We start from the raw sequence: 10,218 nt of genomic DNA on the forward strand, positions 1-10,218 counted from the left end.
ACCGCATAGTCCGGGACCGTGAAGCTCTGGACGAGGCGGGCGAGGTCGACATTCACCTCAACCGTGAGCTTTTCTTGCCTTGCCTTGTCTTTTTTCTTGCTGTCTAGCTTTTTTTCTTTCTTCCTGCTCATGCCGCATCCCTATTCCTGCTCCCCAGGATTCTTCCGAGTGACACACGAGGCGGCAGAAGCAGTCGTGGAGGCTAGTCGCGAGGAGCGTCGTGCCGCCGGCATTGAGGTGGACGCCACCGCCGGATGGACCGTGGAGGAGATAGCCACTGGTGCCAAAGCCCATATGCGCGAGCTGGCGCACTCCCTAAACCGGCTCCAGGAGGCCAGGATGGCAATGGTGAAGGCCCTCTGTCTTGATGCGATGGAGCCAGCGTCAATGAGCCGACTATCCTGCTAGCTTGAGGTTGGTGGCTCTCTCCTAGATGCCTGGCGTGCGTTGGCTGCACGTGCCGGAGCATACATGGCACTCCGCCTGGCCAAGTCGTGGTATAAAAACCTAGACTCCAGCTCAACGTGCCGACACAAAAGCGGAGCTGGCCGCCATCGAAGATGAGCTGCAGGTGCGAGCCAGCATCGCCTCCTTCTCGGCCTGGAACGAGTTCAACCTGGAGTGTGACGCTAACGGCAGCGCGATCCCAGATGATCCGTTCCAGTTGCTCCTCTACGACGCTGACAACAGCTCCAATGAGCCGGATTTTGAGGACGCCGCCTTCAGCAAAGAGGCTTATGCCCACTCCACTGCAAAGGACGGCGCTGAAGATGCTCGTGCGGGTGATGGCGCCTCTACCTCAGGTAGGGCGGGCGATGCCGGCGCCTCCGCCTCAGGTGCTGCCGACGACGCCGGAGCCACGGGTGGAGGCGCCAGCTGAAATTTCTTTCTTTTTCCTCCATTTCTTTTGTTAGCTCAAGAATTCCACCCACTAGGGGTGTTTATGTAATGAACTCTGGCCGTGGGCCTTTGAATGCTTTTCAATGTAATATATGTTTATCCCTTTGCATTGTGCTTGCGAAAGTTGTGCTTGCCGGCTCGCTTTTCTGTCTTTTGCATCTCTTAAACTTCCATATGTCCGATAACTTTGCCTTTTCTAGCATCCACCCCGCCAGCCCGACAGCCGGGAGCCGGTCTGTGATTGGGATGGGGCTTCCGCCTTCAAAAGCGTGAGTCTCGGATTTTTTGAAGCCGCCAAGATATTGAGACTTGGAGCGAGCCGGCAACCTCTTTCGTAGTCAGATTTTTCATGCAGACGGCCTTCCTTTCCACGATCCCGTTAGCCGGACTGCCGGGAGCCGGTCTATAGCTTGTGTAGGGTGGTAAGGGTTTCGGCTCAACATGCATTATACATTCAACTACGACTAAGGAAGTAGCTTGGGCCGGCTAGCGAGCCCCCGAGCCCGAGGAGCTGGACTGGAGAGCCCACTCTTGTATAGACAAGTTTTTTTCATGAACTTACAAAAGGTGTACTCCAAGTGCCGGCTTGGAGCACCCATTGCATTCATAGAAATCCCGAAAAGGGTAGAAGATACATAGATACACATTTTTCTCTCTTGCTCTTAGCAGTAGAACGGGCGAAGCAATGCCGCGTTCCATGGACGCTCCGTTTCTTCACCGGAGTCGTCTCTCTTGCGCTTCTACGGGTTTTGTGCGTCTATCAGTAGTACGCATTGTTGTGTAAAGCCCTGTTGACGATGAAGGGTCCCGCCCGTGGGGAAAAGAGCTTGTGCTGGCCGGCTGTTCGGTGGATTCTTCTCAGCACCAGGTCCCCCTCTCGAAAGGAGAGAGGCCTGATCCTCTTGCTATGGTAGTGCCTCAGCTTCTGCTGGTAGATGTCCATCCTGCTCAGGGCCAGCTCCCGTGCCTCCTCGAGTAGATCAACATTGTCTTCTCTTGCCTCTTCTACGTCCGCCTCTGTGTATAGGGTTACCCGAGGCAAGTCGAACTCGACATACGCAGGGATGCTTACCTCGAACCCATATACAAGGAAGAATGGTGTGAAGCCGGTTAACCAGTTTGGCGTAGTGCGGAGGCTCCACAACACAACCGACAGCTGTTTGATCCAACACCCAGCTGACCTGACGAGCGGCGCCACGAGTCTTGGGTTGATGCCATCCAGGATTAGGACGTTTTCCCTTTCTGCCTGGCCGTTTGAATAGGGGTGCGCCACCAACGCCAGATCGAGCCGAATGCCCTCTTTGGCACAGAAGAGCGCCATTGCACCCTTGGCAAAGTTGGTGCCATTGTCGGTGATGATATTGTGGGGGACGCCGTAGTGGACGGAGATGTCCTTCATGAACCTGACGGTTGTGGGACCGTGAAGCTTCTTGATTGGCCTGGCCTCAATCCACTTGGTGAATTTGTCGACGGCTACCAGGAGATGCGTCATCCCGCCTCGAGCGATCATGAACGGTCCCACCATATCCAACCCCCAAACGGCAAAGGGCCATGACACGGGGATGGTCTTGAGAGCCGACGCCGGCAAGTGGCTCTGCGTGCGGAAACGTTGGCAACCCTCGCATTTGTCGACCAAGGTTGTGGTCTGCTCGAGGGCTGTGGGCCAGTAGAATCCATGGCGGAACGCCTTGTCCACCAGGGTTCTGGAGGCGGGATGATGCCCACACTCACCCTGGTGTATGTCCTTGAGGATTTCTTGCCCCTTTCTGACTCGACGCAGCATTGGAACACACTGGTTATGCTACGTCAAACCAGCTCGCGGTTGATAATGGCGTACGCGGGATATCGTCGCTGGATTTGCCATGCCTTCACCTCGTCTTGAGGAAGCTCACCATGAACAAGGAAGGCCAGGATGGGGAGTGCCCATGAGGGAGACGTCACAGGAGCCGGCTCCGGCTCAGCCTGAAGCTCAGGAGCGTTTGCAGACCCCGAGTTTGTCGTTGTAGTCCTCGGTTTGAGACCTTCTGTCTGTGACGCCATCATGGCAGCCGGCCTGGCGTCAACCTCCATGACAGCCACCCACTGGGTGTTGAGCCGACTAGGATCGAGGCTTGGCATAGCCAGCAGAGTTGTTGGAGCCGGCGGAGCAGCTAGAGCCGACAAAGTGAGAGGAGCCGGCTGTGAAGTCACTCGGACAGATGGATCTGCCGGCACAAAGATCGATGCCGACTCCGGAGACGACTTGATGGAGGGCTTGTGCAAATGCTCAAGGGAGACGCCCGTCGGGAGCACTTGGCTTGTGGAGCTGATTTTTGCCAAGGTATCAGCCGCCTCGTTGTCCGCTCGGGGGACATGATGGAACTCGCAGCCCTCAAAAGGACCAGTGAGCTGCTGGATGAGGAAGCGGTAGCTGGCCATGTTGGTGTCCTTGGCGTCCCATTTGCCAGAAACTTGCTGCACCACAAGATCCGAGTCGCCGAAGCAAAGAATCCTCCGGATGTCGACTTCTCTAGCAAGCAGGAGGCCATGTGCGAGTGCCTCGTATTCGGTGACGTTGTTGGAGGCGGCGAAATGTATCTGGACAGCATACTTGAGTTGGTCCCCTTTCGGAGACGTCAATACGTTGTCGGCTCCCAGACCAGTTCGCATCTTCGAGCGGTCGAAGTGGATCCGCCAATGCGTGGAGTCGGGAGGCGGCATCAAGAATTGGGTCTCGGCCCAATCAACGAGGAAGTCGGCTACCACATGAGACTTGATGGCGGTGCACGGCTCATAGCGGATGTTGTGGTCGGCCATGGCGATGGACAACTTGGGGATCCGACCCGTGGCATCACGGTTGCCCATGATTTCTGAAAGTGGAGTAGAGCTCACCACCGTAATGGCATGCTCGTGGAAATATTGCTTCAGCTTCTTGGCGGCAAAGTACACGCCATAGCACATCTTGTGATAGTGGGGGTAGTTTTGCTTGGAGGCAGACAAGACCTTGCTGAGATAATAAACAGTGCGCTTAATCAGCAGCACCTTTCCCTCCTCCTTGCTTTCCAGTACCAAGACCACACTGACCACGCGTGTGGTTGTTGCGATGTAGATGAGGATGGGCTCCCTTTCTGCCGGTGCGACCAAGATTGGCGTGCTTGAGATTACGCGCTCGAGGTCGTGGAAGGCATTGTCTGCTTGATCATTCCACTCGAACTTGGTTGTCTTCTTCATGAGTTGATAGAGTGGAAGCGCCTTCTCGCCCAGACGGCTGACGAACCGGGTGAGGGATGCGAGGCAACTGGCAAACTTCTTGGCATCGAGGAGTCGAGGCGGCTTGGCCATGTGCTCGATCATTCCGATCTTCTTAGGGCTAGCTTCGATGCTGCAAGCCGACACGAAAAACCCAAGAGCTTGCCGGTTGGAACTCCAAACACGCACTTCTCCGGATTGAGCCGGAACTTGTATTTGCATAGGTTGACAAAGGTGTTCCGCAGATCGTCAAGGAGACTGAAATGCTGCTTGGTCTTGACGACGATGTTATCGATGGTTCCTGCCGATTTGTGGAAGGAGGCCTTGTTGCATACAGTGCTAGAAGGTGGTGCCAATGTCCTTCAGGCCGGATGTCATGGTCGTGTAGCAGTAGGCTCCAAAAGGTGTGATGAAGGAGGTCTTGAGCCGGCCGGTCGGGTCCAGCTTGATCTGGTGGTAGCCGGAATAAGCGTCCAGAAATGACAACAATTCGCAGCCGGCCATGGAGTCGATCACTTGATATATCCATGGTAGTGTAAAAGGGTCTTTTGGGCACACCTTATTCAGGCTTGTGTAATCAATACACATGTGCCATGTCTTGTTTTTCTTCAGCTCCAAGACTGGTTGGCCAATCAGTCCGGGTGGAAAACTTCCATTATGAAGCCGGCTGCGAATAGTCGGGCGATCTCTTCTCCAATGGTGCGTTGCTTCCCCTCGACGAAGCGACGCAAAGGTTGTTTGAGTGGCTTTGCATCCGGCCGAACATGAATCTTGTGCTCGGCGTACATTCTCAGGACTCACGGCATGTCCTTTGGGGACCATGCAAAGATATCTCGATTCTCATGTGATAGACCATTGCAAAACTTGTGACAGCGGAAAGGAAAGCAAAGCATAGCGAAGCCAAAGGCATGGTTCAATCTTGAAAGGCCAGCTATGAGGGAAATGTTATTGTGGGTGAAAATGTGGTTGATGTTCCCCGATGGGTATGCTGCGAATCTAAAGAGGGGAGCGAGTTTTGAGAAATTGAGAATATTTCGTCTCAAGATCATGATTGGCACATATGGATTGAGCGGGTAATTCCGATGATGTTGCGTGGCTTTATCCCTGAGGATGAATGGCTACTACTGGCAGAGCTGAGCTATTTCTTCCGTTCTCTTTGTGCGAAAGAACAATCACCTGGCGTGCTAGATGAAATGGAAGAGTTGGTGCTGGAGTTGATCTACAAATTAGAAAAGATCTTTCCACCGTGCTTCTTTAATCCAATGCAACATTTGATTTTGCATCTCCCGACCGAGGCAAGAATGGGGGGCCCATTCAAAATCGATGGTGCTACTCAACTGAGAGGATGCAGAAGACGCTTCGAGCTAAGTGTAAAAATAAACGTAGAATTGAAGCATCGATGGCCGAGGCATTCATTACTGAGGAGGCGGCAAACTTCGGGATAGCACACTACGAAGTTAAAAATCATCATTTGCATAACCCGAAGCCTCGGTACAATGATGGCGATCCAAAAAAAGTTCGATCCAACCTCAGCCTATTCAAAGGTAAGCTCGCACCATCCAGTTCTTCGAAAGGGAAATCGTTGGATGTCAAAGAATGGCGGACCATTTCATTGTATATCTTCACCAACCTAACAGAAGTTCGGCCGTACATCGAGTAAGTTCTCGGTAATTTATTGTTCCGCCACTTCTAATTGCTTTGAACTACTCTTATTCCCGGATATTTGATATAGTCGATACGTCGCCGAATTCTCGGATGGAGCGGTCATCGAAAAGGATTCTGTCGAAGAGTATGAGCTTCTCGCAAAGCATGGAGGCGACTATCCCGGTTTCATCTCTTGGTTCAAACAAAGGGTAATTAATTACCATTAAGGTCCCATTTGATTTCTTGGTCTAATTCGCGGCTAATGCATCCATTCTTTCTATTAAACTTGTAGGCTGATGCAGGGTCTATGGACGTCGAGTTGAGACAAGCCGCTAATGGTTTGGACTATAAGGTCCGTTCATTTGACAAATACAACATCAACGGGTATCACTTTCGTACCTTTGACAAAGAGCTATCTATGCCTGACCTAAAGACTACAAATTGTTCTGTCTCTACTATCGGCGAAGGACACACCGAGTATTATGGAAGAGTTGAAACAATTTATGAACTTCTATTCTATGGTGAAAACCCACCGACCGTCGTAGTCTTCAAATGTTGTTGGTTTTGAGCCGAGGGAGACTAGAAGGACTCATGAACATATAGGACTAGTCGAAATTAAACGAAACACCCACTTAGATGTTCCCGATGTCTATATTACGGCTCAATAGGCGACACAAGTTTTCTATCTACCGTGGGCCTACCAAACTGATCCAAATCTCAAAGGTTGGGATGTCGTTTATGAAGTGCCACCACATTTTAGACCACCTACCCTCAATGACGAGGATTACGAACCTCACATTAACCCAGACACATATGAAGGAGAATTCTTCCAAGAAACATGTATGTCCAAGAAACGTTTCAAGAACCGCTCTACTTCACGCCAGAACATTGAAGTAGACAGCGACAGTGAATCCGTCTTAACCCGTGAGCCCGAACAGGAAGAGCTGGAAGAAGAAGAGGTTACTTCTGCAGATGACCTGTCACTTCTTGATCGATTACATAATGGTGGCCTTCCACATGTTCTTCGTGATAGTGATGATGATGATGCATTTATTGATGATAGTGATGATCATGATGCATTTATTGACCCCGAAGCATATATAGACGAGCACGATTGTTATTAGTTCATGTCAGGTATTCAACTATTGTACTATATATAAATTTTGAGTTCATGTTAGGTATTCAATTTTTATTAGTCATGTTGGTATTTAGGACGATGATACACTTAAATTATATAAATTTTAGTACTCATCTTGGTATTTATGTTTTACTAATTTCATTTACTCTTTGTCATGACAGGTGTTGAAAGATGGTGGGAAAGGGTCGAAAGCACTCCGCAGCTCCTTCTTCGTCGGCGGGTGATGGGATGGGTACTTCCATTCCTGCCTCGCCTCTTCGGAGAGCGTTGCTCTCTACTCTGCAAGGAGCGCCCCCCATGAGAGGAGGTCGACCCCCCGCGAAGACGAGAGGTACTAAAGGTACATGTTGTATTCATGTTGGTATTTACGTTGTACTCATGTTGTATGCATATTGGTATTTACATACATTTTAGTACTCATGTTGGTATTTATGTTCTACTAAAGGTACACGTGGCCATGGGAGAGGTAGGGCGGTGGCTGCCACGCCTTCTGAGGTGGAGGCTACACAGTATCCGCCACCACCCCAAGCTGATTCACCTGAGCACAGGACTTCTAGGGTGGATTCGTCTGAGGTGGAGGCTACACGGTCTCTGGTTCACGAGCCTCAGGTCGATGAGCCTTTGACCCACGAGACTCGTGTCCGAGAGGCTTCGTTCCAGGCGACTCCGGAGCAAAGCAGGGATGAGGGTATGTCCCAAGAGAGCTAGTGGGATACCTGGGCTGAGCCAAGTGGCCATGCTGGTAGCGACGAGGAGCAGGGTGAGGGGGCTACCGTCTACCAGCGTGGTAGTTCGGGGCTCCCGCTCGTGCCCGCGACCCTCGAGAAGAGGTTGTCGATTAGGCCAAATGGGGACAAGTAAGTTAATTTACTCTTATTTAACCTTTTGCCTTCGCGTTTTCTCAAATATCTAATGTTTTGGCTTTAATTTGTCATACCGTAGGGGTTGGATTGAGTTCCCCGGCTCCGCCGGAGGTGGAGATCGACTGTGTTTTGTGCCACACGAGGGCCGACATAGTGATCCGACAGTTCTGGGTAATTTCTCCTTCACACAATTATAAATCAACCATAGCTATTTATTGTACTAATCGGTGTTGTCTCGTTTGCAGACCAACTACAGGTGTGAGGAGGGATACGAGGAGGACGCGGCAAAGGTTATCGAAACCGAATGTCGCCTCCTACTTCAAAACTTTCGGCACGAGGCTCGGGTGCAGGCTGTTCGAGACTACTATGCCACACGGTGTATTAGGATTGACAAGGCAAGGTGTCGTGATGCTAAGATGGAGAAGGAGCATTACATGAAGGTAATTACATATTATTAAGGCTTTGTAGTTAGTTTCCATGATTTGGTTCTTACGCGCTCAAATTTCTCTTTATTAACTTAGGTGCCCCCGAGATGGTGTGTGGATAAGATGGATTGTTGGGAGGCCTTGGTGGATCAGTGGTGCTCCGAAACGTGTGAGGCCAGCCACAACAATGCCAAGGAGAGGCGTGGCAAAATGGTTGGTGTGCCACACCATCAAGGGAGCATCAACTTAATCCAATTTGGCGAGAACTGGGTATGTGTTTTGCTTCATGCCTCATGAAATTCATTCTTAATGCTATCTTGAGCCCTTTACTAATACAGTTTTCCTCTCTCTCTCTTTTAGGCGCGTCACAATAAGACGGAGGTGCCACAGATGTACGACCTGTATGCGATGGCCCATACTGCCTCATACAAGAAGGTCAAGGCATTCTATGAGTCTGACCTCGAGCATCCAGAAAACTTCACCAACATCTCCTCCCACCACAAGCTCGTGAAGTACAAAGATCACGGGAAGGCAAGGAAAGGGGAGGACTTTAACCCGAGCAAGGGGCCTATTGATCCAGAGCTGGTGATGATAGTTGGCAACGGGAGGCCCCATGGCTCGATCGCCATTGGAGACGGCCTTATACGTTCTCCTAGCACTCTGCGTCAGATAAAGGCACTACAAACGAGCTCCTGTCCAGAGATAACACGTCGTCCACGGCCAGTCAACTATCTTTCCGCATTATGTTGTGCGTTGGAACCAATATGATTACATTGCTAACAATGAGTTGTGTTGTAGGCTGCTATTCAGAAAGAGAGAGAGGCAATGCAGGCGGCTATGGCGGAGAAGGATAAGGAGATTAGGGAGCTGGAGGAGAGGACGACTGCATTGGTGGAGGCGGAGAGGGCACGGAATGATGCGTCTAACAGGGCCATATGCGAGCTCTTCGTGGTAAGTTTCTTCTTCATGTTATTTCAAATCTTGCATTTGAATGTCCATTTCATTAATAAATAAAAAGTTTGACTTGTCGAAACCAAATGTACAGTCTATGTGCGATAAGAGCGGCCAAGTCCCTCCGCTGATGCCAGTCATTAACGTGGCGGGGACGGTGAGTTTCATTTCAGTGCAGTGATCTTAAGAGTGTCCTCGGGCTAACGACACATTGCAAACGATGTTTTGTGCATAATATCTCCCGAAACACATCACACGACCCTTCTACAGTGGAGATTTCTCCAGGGCAGCCTTCTCCACGTGAAACAAGCCAGAGCCACAGTGCTTCACCGCCGTGATGACGATAATGGTATGTTATTTCTAGTGTTTTAATAAAAATTAGCTAGACTTCCATCTAAATGACATAATTAGCTTAGTTAGCTCCAAAATAGCTTAATAAGCATAGTTTGCTCCGTAATGGCTTAATAAGCTTAGTTAGCTCCAAAATGGCTTAATAAGCTTAGCTAGCTCCAAAATGACCTATTTAATAAAAAATGACCTATAGTTAGCTAAGTTCTCTCCTAAATGACATAATAAGGCTTACATAGCTGCAAGATCACCTATTCCCCCTAACTTAGGTATGAAATGGCCTATAATTAGCCTAGCTAGATCCAAAATGGCTTAATAAACATAGTTTGCTCTAGAATGACCTATTTTACCAAGTTAGCTTCGAAACAACCTATAGTTAGCTAGGCTTCCACCTAAATGACATTATTAGCTTAGTTAGCTCCAAAATGGTCTATTTAAGAAAACATGACCTATACTTAGCTAATTATCCTCGAAATGACATAATTAGCTCCAAAAAGGCATTCTTAGCTAATTTAGCCCGAAGAAGGGGACAAGAGGAGAAGAAAGAGGAAAAATGAAACGAAGGAAGAAGAAGAAGAAGAGAAGAAGAAGAAGAGAAGAAGAAGAAGAAGAAGAGAAGGAGGAGGATAAGAAGAAGGAGAAGAAGGAGGAGGAGAAGGAGAAGGAGCTCCTCCTTCTCCTTCTTCTTCCTCCTTCTTCCTCCTTCTCCTTCTCATTCTTC

This window comes from Hordeum vulgare, chromosome 6H (genome assembly GCF_904849725.1).
Source record: "Hordeum vulgare subsp. vulgare chromosome 6H, MorexV3_pseudomolecules_assembly, whole genome shotgun sequence".
Classification (NCBI taxonomy): Eukaryota; Viridiplantae; Streptophyta; class Magnoliopsida; order Poales; family Poaceae; genus Hordeum; species Hordeum vulgare.